The sequence below is a fragment of the Telmatherina bonti genome, assembly GCF_933228915.1.
Source record: "Telmatherina bonti genome assembly, chromosome: 5".
NCBI lineage: Eukaryota > Metazoa > Chordata > Actinopteri > Atheriniformes > Telmatherinidae > Telmatherina > Telmatherina bonti.
Genome location: NC_136623.1, coordinates 11,075,100 through 11,089,119, shown reverse-complemented (window position 1 = coordinate 11,089,119; position 14,020 = coordinate 11,075,100). Strand labels below are relative to the sequence as shown.

At 39.4% G+C, this 14,020-nt stretch overlaps 1 protein-coding gene across 1 annotated transcript in view; it reads left to right on the top strand.

Annotated features, from left to right (window-relative positions):
* The window catches only part of crppa (CDP-L-ribitol pyrophosphorylase A), a 62,665-nt gene that overhangs the window by 44,622 nt on the left and 4,023 nt on the right, over positions 1–14,020 (top strand). The gene's annotated exons all lie outside the window — the stretch shown is intronic.

Below are 14,020 nucleotides of genomic sequence, written 5' to 3'. Positions count from 1 at the left end.
ACAACATCCATGGATCGCTGTAGGAACATGATTTAGGTAATATGTAATTACCCCATGCTGGTAACTAAGGAAAGAGGGTCTCTAGACTTTGTGGAACCTCATATATCTGCATGAAACTGTGTAGCGATCCGTGCAAAAGTTGTTTTAGTCAGCTCAACTGGCATTGCCATGCCTGTGGTTAGCGTGCTAAAAGAAACACTCTATAAAGTTATTAACAATCAGAGTTCACCACAAAGTTCCATAAGTAGAGTGTGATCCTCATTTTAGTGCTCTCGAGAGGAATCAAACACTTCTGAAGTGTTTTCTAATGGAGGAATTGAGAGAAAATTATTTCTCCAGAGGTCCTAGTCCGCACTTTTTCCTCACGCTGCATCTGTCAGGCTAATCCTGTTTAAGCCCAACAAGGCAGACAGGTGAAACCCTACACAGTTTAACTCAACCTCCTGCTGTGACGTTTCTGGATTTCCATGCTGCTGAGGTCATTCGAGATTAAGGATGTCTGCTGTCTCAGCACACTCCCAGACTTTCACTTAGAGTCGCAGTAATTAACCTCAGAAGAAGAGCTAACTTGCATGTACTTGCTGTGATGAATGAGTGTTGGAAACTTTAACACACTGATAGTTTGTCAATGTTTTAGTTTCTAAAAAAAGTGACGTTACGTTATTCTGAAACTCATGTTGTCTTTAAATTACACCGATTAGTCTTTTATCAAATGAAGGTAAATTGATTGTTTGGAAGAATTTTTAGGGGGAAAAGATTTAACAGAACAAACATGAGAGAATTCAATCAAAACATTGCAGAAATTAGAAAAGGTTTTTAACAAAGCTTCTTTACTTTTCTTCGCATCTCTGTGATGGATTTTACATCTCTGTGTGTGAGGCCGCTACATTTCTCATTCGAGTAACAGTTCGGTATCTACTTTGGCCTTTCGCACAGCTTTTCTCAAGTACTTTTCTTTGTTCGGATGATTATGTCTTAAAACTTTATCAGAGTTCTCCTGGAAAAGTGGATGATTGCGCTCATTGGAAAACTTACATCTCCGCTCAGACAGAAGCCCCTGGATCTCTCCCTTCCTTACTAAAAGTCTTTGTAGAGTTATTGCCGGAGTCTTGGGAGAGAGTTGCACTGCCTTGACATGTGCAGGATATCAAGCTTGATCTACCATGCTTGAGAAAGCTCCAGATGTGTGTTGGTATGTGTGAAACTCGACCGCTGGAGTTTTGCTCAAGGAATTAGACATACCAGAGCCGTGTTTACTCAGCTTTGATTTCGTAGATTAAAAAGACCAGAAAGTGTTCTGTTTGGACTGATGTGACATGACTCTGACTCCAGCAGACAATCAGGAGAAGACGTGCCAACAGAGAATTTGTGTTTAAACAGACTGTATGTGCTTGTTGGAGATTCATGTGGGCCAACGCTTCACAATTAGTTTGTAAACATTCAATCTCAGAGATTATGGGCAAAAATACATGTATATTTGTTTTGCCACTTGATTTTGAGCCGTTTCTGACCACCCACAGTAGATCTGGTTTGAGTTTTCTCCCAGTTCTGTTGTACAGAAGCGCATCTTTGCAGGGATTATACTTTAATTTTACAGGCATCATCAGTGGTTGTTTTTGTTCTTTTCACCTTCCTGCGATGCTTGTTCTTGTGTTTGTAGATACATTTTGGTACACATGTTTATCTGGTAAAAGAAAAATGAGCACAGAGGTAAAACTATCCCTGACCTCACCTATAGGCTTTAAACAGGATGCAAATGCTTGCATGTCACCGCTCAGCTGCTCGTGTGTTCAGATGACTTTATAGTTTGCATTTGTATCCATATCTGCTTTAAACACAGAGTACAGTTTTATTAGTATATGTAATGTCTCTCTACATAGTTCAGTGTAAAATTGTCAGTTCTTTTATTTAAAGTTGTTCAAACAAAATATTTTCTCCAATTTTAGTTCAAGTACTGGAAACATGCATCCAACGTTTTATTGAAATCATTTTTGTCACAAATTTGTGTACCAAGTTAGCTTGAAGATGCAAAAGACGCTGCACAGAGATTACAAACTGAAGCACAAGTTTACCTCATCTAGGCGCTAATTGATCCAAAAGTAATGATTTTCATGATTTTTTTGGAGCCAAAAGGATAAAAGGTTGCTGCAACATTTACCAACACTTGTATGTTCACCTCAGATTTTACATCAGCACAAACTGCAGTTGTTGTTTATTTCAATCACAGTAACATTTAAAGTCGCATTTTAATATCAAATTTAGGCAAGCGATGCACGTTTTGACATAAATGCAGCCGTATCTTATATTGAAATGTTTCTTTAAAATAATAAAAACAAAAAAAAGAAAAAAACATGAATATGGGATTTTTATTTTTTTATTTTTGGGGATTATTAAAATTTGGGTATTAATAAAGTATTTTTAATTTAATTTTTCATTTCATTTATTAAATCAGGCCATCCCATAATAAAGCCGTGGTTCTGTTTTTAGGGAGTAACTAAAATGGTTTCCATTTTATTTTAATGTTAATCAGTTTACTTGGCCCCTATGTAATTCTTTTTTTCATGACCGAAAAGGTAACAAGCATGTGCAGAATGAACGTTAACATGATAGAGGAATTTATCAGTACGAATTTAAAATGAGAATAAACCAGGCATTTACTTTGGAAATAGGTTTAATTCATTCAGAATTAGGTGTTTAGATAATCATTTTTTATCTGTTTAAAGCAGAATTGATTTTTAATCAGAATTAAAGAGAAATTAAAACTCTGATGTAAACATGGCTATTGTTGCAAATACAAGCAGTTGCTGACAGATCGGTCTCGGTTTGGTATTTTTGTAGCAGAATATGTGGCTTGTTGCAGTAATGCTGGAGCTTCAGAATTTTTTGGACACCTTGTAAAGCTCATTATCTCTTAATTTAACTTTTTATTTTTGTGATGACTAGAAAAATTATTAGATGTGTATCCCAAAACAGATGAATTGTGAATTTAACAAGTTAACAAAAAATTAGCTTTTGAATATTTATATTTTAATCTTTTTCCCTTCTTTAATGAACAGAAATCCAAATTATACATGTAGATGAAGTGAACTGAAGTGACACCACATTTGTCAAGCCTTACGGTCAGTTTCGTCTCCTTCCTGTTTAGTCTGTTGCGTACTGATATTTTGACAACAGCACAAAAACACAGTGTTGCACCCATGTTTGTGTGTTTGGCTTACAGCCTGCTGTGATAACAATTTCATGCTTGTATTATGGATGGAAGTGAGAGCACTAATCCTTGGCCAGGATGTGTGCTGCTGAAAGCCCAGGTAGGAATAAATGTCTTGTTTTGTAAAATATTCCTGCACCTGCGGCTGACCTCAGATGCCCCGCGATATGGAGTGTTTTTGGCTTCCCTGGGATTCTGTAAGTGATACAGTGTGATAAGTAAATGAGGCATCTGCTGCAAGTGTGTGTTCTCGTGGTGCTCTCTCACCACAAGTAGGATTTGGTATGTCCTCGCTCGTAAATCCTGCCCGTGTCTTCATGCTTTCATACCTCCTTAACTAAGGTTCCATTGTTCAGCACGCTGTTTTGAGGTATGTCTTTCAGTGATCTGAACTCAAACAAAGACATCTCTCAGCAGTGCTTGTTTAAAAAGTTCCAACTGAAGGGATCGAGCGGAGATACAGACTTGCTCAGCGTCCCATTCTTAGCAAGGTTTGCCTTCTCTGAAGAGGGTACACAGAAAGAGAAGTTGCATTAGACGTGACTAACAAACTGTTTTGTTTGCCCCCAGACAGGATATTTTGGAAACCCATGTTGAAAAGGCTTTACCGGTGTACCATGAAAAGGATGTGTGGCAGAAATTGTTCCCTCAGTGGGGTTTAAAAAAGCAAGATGTCAATACAAAAGTTTTTTTTTCTTTTTTAAAGCCTTGAGCCCTGTGTGGCTCCTTCAGACGTTCGGAAATTGTGAGAAAGCCGTACAAAAGTAGGGGTGGAATACAGACATTTTCCTACATTACGATCCTTTTCAAATGAAGTGAGGCAGAGTGGGAACGACGTAGTTATCTAAAGCGCAGACATTCGGGCAACAACTCTGAATACCTTGGCGAAATTCAATAAAACACATTCCCTGGAGACGCTTCATCTCTAAATAGCATGAAATAATGGCTATGTCGCTGTCATTTCATATGAACTTAAGCACTTCAACTCTCAGCTTGGATCCAACTAGTTTCTGTGTTTAATGGCTCTGAACTTTCTGTAGGAGTCACATGTTTACTCTGATGGTTGTTTAGAGCAGAGCCTCAGCAGTAAATGGTAAAGCAATTTGGATTCAAGTGTTTGGAGGTTTTCTCTCTTCTCTTTGAACTTTAATGTACCTGGAGTGCCTGACTGGAGTTTGGCACAGTCAATTTTGATTTATTCTCTCTCAGCAGAGCATTGATAAAGCCTCTGCTTGTCTCATTACGCTCCCCAGCCCATATCCCTCTCATTAGCATTGATTGGGAGTGAATAAAGATATTTAATATGTTTTACTCATGGACTGTTTTTAAAATACTCTCATTTCTGCTCTTTCTTTTCATCTGATCTAAGGTGACGACAATTTGTCACACATTTACCTTCTCTTTCATCCTCCCCTGATGGTCATGTTTACATATAAGCCGGTCATTTTACCTCTGAGTCGGTCCCACTGCAGGTTTCTTTGTGTTAGCTAAGAACTTTTTACTGTAAGAAAAGTAGATCCAAGTTTTTCAACTTTGCCATCTAAAAAAAAAAGTCTTTGTTTAATTTTATTACATATCCATACCAAACTTAACAAAACGTTTTACGTGGAAATATTTTTTGGGAATAAAAATATAATATTATGAGAATTAATATAAAAACAAATAACTGTTTACAAGGGTGAGACTGTGTCTTTGCCAGAGAAAGAATAAACCCATCCCTCTATTTACGTTCTTTGCCTGATGTTATGGCAGCCTGATCAACCACATAAACATCACTGCACAAGTCCCTCCCATGCAGTTCCGAGCAGGCAAGTTTCCTGATTTCTCCTCACAAAATAAACCACTTTCTCCAGCAGAAAAGCCTCCCACAAAGAGAAGGATAAGACCAGAGTAAACATTGCTCTGCCTTGCCTGAGGTGAAAAGCACCAACTGGCCCCGTAAAGCGTCAAGTAAAACCTAAAGCTCTTCTGTTTGTTCAAGGACGACATTGCTTTTTATAAACACGTAAATAGCAGCTTTAGGTGACAGGAAATTAGATATATAAAACAATTTCTCAAGAAAGAGCATCCATAAATTATGGGTTGTAAATTATGTTCTGCCAAAACAGCTTGTACCTGTGCAGGCATGGAGTCTTAAAGACCCCTGAAGGTGGATCAGATTGTTTTATCAGCACATCTATACCAAAAGAAACTGAGATCTGAGGAATCTGGAGGCCAACACAGCAGTTTGGAATCTTTGTGATGTTTCTTAAGCAATTTCTAAATCATTTTAGCATAAATAAAGGTGGATTTGTGTGCTGAAGTTGCTACTAGCATTAGAAAACATTTTTACCATGAAGTGATGTTCATGCACTCATTGTAGCTGCAATGCAGGGGTAACTTCTTGCATCTTTTAAAGGTATAATTAAGGTTTTGAACTCATGTTTTTTAGTTGAATGGTAAAACCAGTACATGTGAATGCACATTATTAGATGTCATTCGGTAGATTCTAGCCAGTAGCAAGACTATTGAAGTCTCACGAAATGCATTTAATTTTAAAACGGTGAAAAGAAAATATCTCTGGCCAAAACTGAACAAACCTAAAGTTAAAGTTTTGTTTTAACTTTCACTACCTGCTCCAGTACTTTTGACTTTTTACACTTTTTCTTCACACTCGTCAATATTAGGCATTAATCTTCCTGTAAGTCGGGATGGGATCAACTAGTGACAACTTCAGTCTGTACATGGAGCAGAGGTCTCCTGCTCTGACTGCAGCTTGAAGCTGGATGATGCATGAGGATCAAGCTTCTTGCGTGCTTGTTTAAACCGGGGAGGGGCTTACACTACTGCTCACAGGGAGAAACTACTCATGCTTTCACACTCGTCACCAAAAGTCTCCAGTATCACCTGAAAAAGTCATCAGAATTGTTGATAGTAATTCTTCAAATAGAGTTGCTAAAGGGGTCTAAAAAATTGCTGAGTACAGCAGCAAAGCCGCTTATTTATTTTCGGAGGTCTACTGTACCAGGTAATGGTGCACTGAATAATGTTCCGCGTTCTCCAATTAAATGCATAATTTTTTTAAGAAATAGGTTATTCTCTCTAATTATTCATTCATTCATTCATTGATTCATTATCCTAACCGCTTAATCCAATGAAGGGTCGCATGGAAGTCTTTGGGCGAAAGGCAGGGTTCACCCTGGACAGCTCGCCAGTCCATCGCAGGGCTCTTTCTGTAATTATTTAATCATAATGAACACGTTAAAGTCCCACCACTAGTCAAAAGCAAAGACTACTTTAACAAAGTTGAGTGAAAGTTGAGTTAAAAATGGAAATGTTTCCGTTATAGACATGCAATTCACAGAAATTTAGAAGGAAAAAAGGATTATTCTCCATCTTAATGGTGAAAAGGCTCGAAACGAGTTTTTATTGCAGTTATTTGATAAGCTGAAGATGGAGTCATGTTGGATCTTTCGAACATGTAAACAAAACTAATCAGGCCACTTTATTCAACATTCATGTAAACATGTTGCTTGGAATCTCTCATCAGATGTATGTCAATCAGAGAGAAGATATATTTGTCATGTAAATGTTGCCAATGCGAGTTGAAGCTGACTAAAACACACAGGACTGAATGCTGATTAAGCACTTTCCCATCTGACTCACAAGCCAGAATAAGCCCTCACTGTGGCAGTGAAGCTCTCTGTTGGGATAATATACTACAAGTTTTGATTGAGCTTGGTCTTTCTGGATTTTACAGAGAGGAAGTAGGAGAAATGCAATCTCTGTAGTTGGTTCCCATCAGAACTCTCTCTGCAGCTTTTTGTGACAGCTTGATGATGAATTACAAAAGTCCAGCCAAAATGCAACAAATGCATGAACTTGAATTTCAGCACCTCTTTGAGATGCGATGTTCCCAATTTTGACATAATTGCAGGTGGAGAAAGAAGGTTGTCCTTGAGACCAGCTCTCAGTGGGAGATGAAGAATATATCCTGCTACAAAAGCAACTTACAGTGATAGCTGAGCCCAAGGTAATACCATTTATACTAACTACAGCGGCAGGTTTGTTTGAATCCAGAAGTACAAAAGTACAGGCCACCCGCATCTTTATGTATTCAAGTTCTGATTGAAGTTTAGAAAAGTATTTGGTCCACATCCACCTTTTTTTTAAAAATCCTGCTGGCTCATGTTGGGCTGTCAAACGCTGAACAAAATCAAAGCAGAGTTCCCAACATTTCCAAAGCTATCAAAAACATAACATGAAATATTCTGTGAGCCCCCGCGGTGCAAAAATCAGGGCTTTAATCAGACTTTTGGACTGACCAGTAATTGAACCTATGATCCCCTTCTCTTCTGAGTTTAGCCCCTAGCTACTGCCAGTGATACACAGAGTGAAGGGGAGGGTACGGCAACCACAATACCCACTCAGGGCTGAGCTGTCAGGGGCTCTGAAACTCTATCTTCTCTCAGACCAATGCAATGGATGTTTTTAACGGTATTGTATCACCAGGTTTCAGCACGCAGGTCATTTGGGGAGAGTTCTCGCTGAGAAATTGATTCATCTGTTAAAGAGTAAAAGTCAAGAGTAATGCTCTGTGAAGTTCACGCTAGGTGGTGGCTTTCACTTTTAAGACTCCCAGACTCCAGAAAATGCCGTCTGGCTTCACTGCTAGTAATGATACTGCCCTCAAGTGGATGCTACAACTATTAGTACTGTGACAGTAAAATATGAGAATGATGAAATGAGGCGGTAAAAGTCCAAAATGTTCTTGGCCACTTCGGTTATGGTAGCTGCTGTGGCTCTAACAGCTCTTTCCAGTATTCTTGGCTCAGGGTTTGTGCCAAGCTGCTCCATGAGCTGTTTTTCTGCTCGGACCCGGTTGGCATTGCATGAGGGGAACAAAAGAAGAAGTGCTCAGCAGCAGTCCTGAGGGGCAAATTGTCGCTGCTAAAAGTCCTAATTGTCAGCTTCAAAGGCGACTTTCCTTGTGAAGCACGGGTGCCGCTGCATGCTCCTCTTAGATGGAAAGGTTGATTGCATCAGTGGCATTTAAGAGTAGAAAGTCAGGCTTGCTTTTTGTGTGGTCCCCTGTTGATCTCCTCCCCTATTCTCCCGTCCCCCCCCCTCCCCCTTCTGTTCTGCGTTTCAAAGACCTGTCGCTGCACAATTTGTCAAAATCCTGCCTTTAAACAGTTAGCAAAAATAGAAACTAATGATTGAAGTTCAATCCCATAAGTTTGTGGTCGCCGCGTGGAATAGCAAGGCCTTTGCATGTGTTTGTGCATTCCTACACATGGGAGTGATTGAGAGCATTTTTTCTTTCAGTCACTGCCCAGTCGGAGGATTACACACTGTAATGTTTATGTATTAAAACAATGCTGTCAATTAATTTGCAATGTGATTTCTCTCCTGTCATGAGAGACAATACAAACTCCATCAGGCCACCAAAGAGGTTGGATGCCTCGGTAATGGAAGTAGCAGACGCTCTGCTGTCAGTGGAAAAAAGTGTTTAGTTTCAACATGTAAATGTGTCGCTTTCCAATTTAATATAGCCTTTACTACTAGTGATAGTCCTTCCACTAATGTGAATAAATTATGATACGTCTGGCGGGGAAATCCTCCGAGTGCAGATTTGTGGCAGTTAATCATTATGAAGTGGAAAGTGTGGCTCCCTCACGTCTAATAATAGTAAAGCAAATCTTGTAAAAACACTCTCTTTAACATAAAGCTAAACACTCTCCTGCTGACTGCACTTACACTTTGGCAGGCATGAAATTTTCGGAACATGTGAAGATTAATTCCTATTATCTTAACTGGGAATATCAATCAGCCTAATTTGATTGTGGGTTTTCGTATTAGGGGGCTCAGGGTTTTTCTAATGTCGGTCCAAAATTCCTACTCCAGGTCCCTTTGTCTCATTGCTGCCACGGTGAGAAATATTCAGCCTGGAGCTGACTGGTTTCTCCATCTTCGTACTCTGGTTCAGAGACAGTGGAAAACAGTCTCAGTTGACGCTGGAGGACACAGGCCCTGATGATGATGAAGCTCCAGAGACACGCAAATCCTCTCGGATCACATTCCACCTCTTTGTGTGTGCCGATTCTTGCATGTGCTTGCGCACAATGAGGTATGACTGCCGTTGGTGCATGTGTTCGCGCGTCTCCCAACACATGTAAAGCCCTCTCGTGGATTCTTGCGTGACCATAACAAACACCGAATTCCTCAGCAGGAAGACGGCTGGCGTGTCCCCACCTTCAGCTGCTAACATCAGCAGGTCGTGATTGGTGCCAGCTTCAACCTGTCAAGTCGACTCTGTCCTGCCTGAGCCGCTATCAATCTGTTTGTAGAATCTTCTCACTCAGATACACTTCATCCTGAAAGCAGTTCAATATGAAAATGTCTCGGAGGACTCCGAGTTTGTTGTTAAGTAATTCAACCCTTCTCTTCTGCTTTGTTTCGCGACCACATCTGAAAGCTGAGTGGCAGTTGTGACTACTTTAAGCTGCTCCACGAGTCAACGAAGAGCTAAAGTTTTGTTTGTGTTCCACTGTGCAAGCAATTACTTGATTTTTATATGCTGTTTTATGAAGGATGATTCATATTTCAAAAAGCTGCGTTTCTGGAGTGGAAACGATTCAGTGCTGGAGCTTAGTCAAGCTTAAAACTTTGATCCTCCTTGGTGATCTTGATTTGCTTCATATTGTTTTGTGTGCAAAGTTTAGTGTTTTGTTTCTACCTATCAGAAAGCAGGATTCTTTAACAGAGTCATTAGCTGTGGTTTGAAGGCTGTAGCTGTCCTCAATATGTCTGAGACGGCCTGTGTTCTCCCAAGTCTCCCACGGCCGTTGTCAGTGCATCTGGGTGGTAACCGACTGATGACCGGGCTCATCGCATTTCTCATCACCACAGCCTTTTAACTCCTCCAAACACATGTAAAATTTCCAAAACCTTCCATGTGAAGATGTAGTAGCTTTTAGATAACAACTGAGGGAATGCTTTGATCTGATAAACAGTGAAAAGATGCAATCAGATTCACTAGAAAGCCGGTTCCGAGCTCCTATCTGGGCACGCTGAACCAGCATGCGGACAATGTTGTGCTATCAGCTGCTGTGTCAACTGCTCACAGATGTACTGGCCCGTCTCCTCGCGGCCTTGTACCAGTGATTAAACCACAGAACAATGACTTGGGCACAGGATGAAGTGAAAACAAGACACCATTAGTCATTTTTCTTTAAACCAGAATGCTTTGAATGACTGTACAAATTAACTCATTGGCGACCAAAGACGTCTTTTGACATCTTTATGAATCCGTACAGTCGCTACCAACGATGCCAAAAGATGTCTTATGCAGTTTCTGTATGTGAAAAGCCGATTTGGGCAGATACATGCATGAAAACCTCCTCAGAATGTGCGCTCCAAGCAAACACGTGAACACGCTCCAAGTGCCACCTGAAGACGCCCCAATACCCCAACCTGACAAAATTGGTCCTCCATATGTGTAGTCATAGAACTCCATATTCAGTGTATCCTGCAAGATGAGCCCAAATTCTCCAAAATGTGAGTAAAGAATGGCTCTGAAGCTCAATCAAAACTATTAATTACTTATTTTGTTTTAGTATATTGATGTTGCTTTAATTAATGAAGCAACAGTTTGCTGGTCTGTGCTCCAGTTGCCTCGGTTCCCCTTCAGTCTGTTGTTGTGGAAAACCAGTGTCATCTGACCCCCCCGCTGGTACTGATTAAGGAAAAGTACTCTGGATCGCAGATCCCTTGCTCCCATTAAGCACAGTCAGGCCCGATTCCGTGCTCATCGTTCTCGCACCTCCTCACACTCCTCTTCAGTCCCCCATTCACAAACTGGGTCAGCCATTTGAGTTGGACAACAAGTTAAAAAAGGAACAGTAAGATAAAAGTTTGTTCTCCACAGTTAGAGAGTTTTGATGTTTTTGTCTGTAATACTGTCAAATCTTGACATTACTACATTACATATTGAAACAGCGCTTGATTGTTGTATTTTATTGATTAAATTGAAATAAGTTAATTCAGTTTTGGCTTAAATGTCAGACTAATTACAATTTCAGCCTTTGACAAACTTGATAGAAGTAAAGTTGGATGTATTGTTCAGTGACGGATGCCTTGCAATGCCGATGTGATTGTACTGGAACATCCCAGTACAGAACAGCTCTGTACTGGGATGCCCCTTTAACCTACCTTTAATGGTGGTGAAAGGGAAGAGGATAATTTTGTTTATGTGTTGTTGTTTTTTTGTTTTTTTTTTAAAAATATATTTGAATATGAATAATTTTTAGTATTACTTATTAACATAAAATGTCTAGTATCTAAGTCACAGGCAGCAGCCAGAACTGGGAGATTACAGCAGTGATGTTCAATTCCAGTCCTTAAACGCCACTATGTTGCAAGTTATGTTTTTTTGTTTTTCTGCTCCAACACACCTGAATTAAACATATAACAGTTTTTAAAGTTGTGTTCAAACCTTAATGATCCTTTATTGCTAATCAGGTGTGTTGGAGCAGGGAAGCACCTAAAACCTGCAGGTATGTGGACCTCAAAGACCAGAACTGGACTTCCCTAAAGAACAGGCAGTCCTCTGGTTACTCTCGACTTTCATCATTTCAACTTTACAACGCTCATTTATTAAATGTAAATTAAAAAAACATAGAGCAAGTTTCAAAGTTACAAGTATTCGTATCAGCTCTTATGACGCGTGACACGGAGGCTGAGATAACACCTCAGTGCGTGTGCATTTATTTTATTTATAAGGAAATATCTAATTTAATTACCAGTGCTGTTTTTCCATGAATATGATTTATAATATGTGTATTTAGAGTTATTTAGTGATCAAGGGAGCATTTAGGGGATATTTGAGGATAAAACCTTGTCTTACGTGGAATTTGGAGTTACGCCATGGCGTAGGAACAAAATTCGTTCATTACCGAGGACCGCCTGTAACTATCAGACCTTTTGTGGTTTTTGTACATTAGTACTACATACTGTATGTGGTCATCAGTTGCATCTGTCTGGGATCCATCTAAAACAGGACAAAGTTTGAGACATCCTTTTCTGTCTCTTAGCTGCTAGCTAACTAGCAAGCCATATAATTGGCTGGCTAGCTGGCTTGCTAGTCAGCAACCAACATAAGCCAGCAAAACCAGCAACTTAGGACCAGAAAAAGTTACTGAATTAAAACTAAGCTGGAACTTTTTGTGCTGAAAAAGTTTAGTTAAAAGTAACAAAGACTTGTGAATACCCTGAAACAGTGAGTCTCAAATTAGCTTTCTTTGGCACGTGGGCCACAATTTATTTTATTTTTGGCCCCCTTACCTGACAGCAATGTTCAGTGTTGGTGTACCATTTTTGTCTTTGTCAAAAGCACTTTTCTGCTAAATCATTGCACATGCCACGCTTTAAGCAATGAAAAGTAGCCATGCAGTCACATGAGGTGCACACGAGCCATGGCAGCATAGCAGCACAGACTCGTCACATCTAGCAAACAGAGAATGAAATGCATGAAAAATAACAGACTGCTGTGTATAATGCTAAAGCGAAGGAAGGATGAAGCCCTTACGTCTCAGTAATGAAGCATGTTTGGAGGATAGAGTGGTTTTTAATGGATTGTGTTCAAGAGAAGGCACCTACACGTTCAAAATCTCTCTCCAAGATCAGACTAAATTTATATTTGAAATAACCTTAATAATAACTTCTTCTGGACATCCAATTTAAAAAAATTCTAACTAAAAACTATCAGAATTATAATAAACAAGCTCCAGTGTATGAATGAGGTGAGTAGAAAAGCAGATAAGCGTTCTTCCCTGAGTTTTTCAGGACGTTCAAACTGACCATGTACCTTTTGGCCATCACATACTGTATCTGTGTGAAAAGCTTTTCTCCACCAAAACCTTTCATAAGTCAAAGTTCAGGTCCAAACTTACTAATGAGCAACTTAAAGCTATACTGAGGGTCTCAACTGCTTCCTCTTTAAGTCCAAATGTGGCTCATCTGTGTGAGATGAAGCTGTGGGGTCTCTGGCAGCAAGGAGGAGGAAGAGGAGCCTATGATCAGAAGAACTGTTCATGTTGGGAAGAAACATTCACGAGTTACTGATTTAATTTTTTTTTTTTTACATTGACACATGAATGTTGCTTATTTAATATATTTAATTACTTCCATAAGTAACCAAATTAGTAAACAATATATAAGAAGTATCCAACTTTTTACACATAGTTTTTGCCCTCACATTAGGTAATGGCAAGTGAGTCACCACAGTTATTACTATACATGTTCCTGTGCACATTGGCACACGCACGAGAAAGATGAAGGTTTGAGACACCAACTGTTTGTAAAAAAAAAAAAACAGAAATTTTACCCAGTTATTAGTAAGTTTAAGTTGCATTAATGGAAAATAACTATATCCAGTAAAACTGAATGAGGTTTCCAGTCAAGGGAAAACCTGTTGATGCTGTTTAATGAATATGTTTTAAGCAGTTTGTGGACTTTTCTCTGAGTACAGGCGGTCCCCGGGTGACGCAGTTCTCAAATTAGGTTGTTTTAACTTTACAACGCTCATTAAATGTTGTATATGTACATTAAAAAATAGAGCAAGTTCCCTCTTCCTGAGTCAGCCATTTTTTTCTCGAGCTCCGCCATAGTTTGAATTGTCTGTTTGTCCCTTCAATGTCAGCGTCTACAGAAGATAATACGTGTATTTAGTCGGGCTATGATGAAATGCTTTTGTCCTGATTTGATTCAATTTCAATTTTTTGGGTGCCAATTCGATTTAAATTGCAATTTCCATGATTCTTTGATATTGCT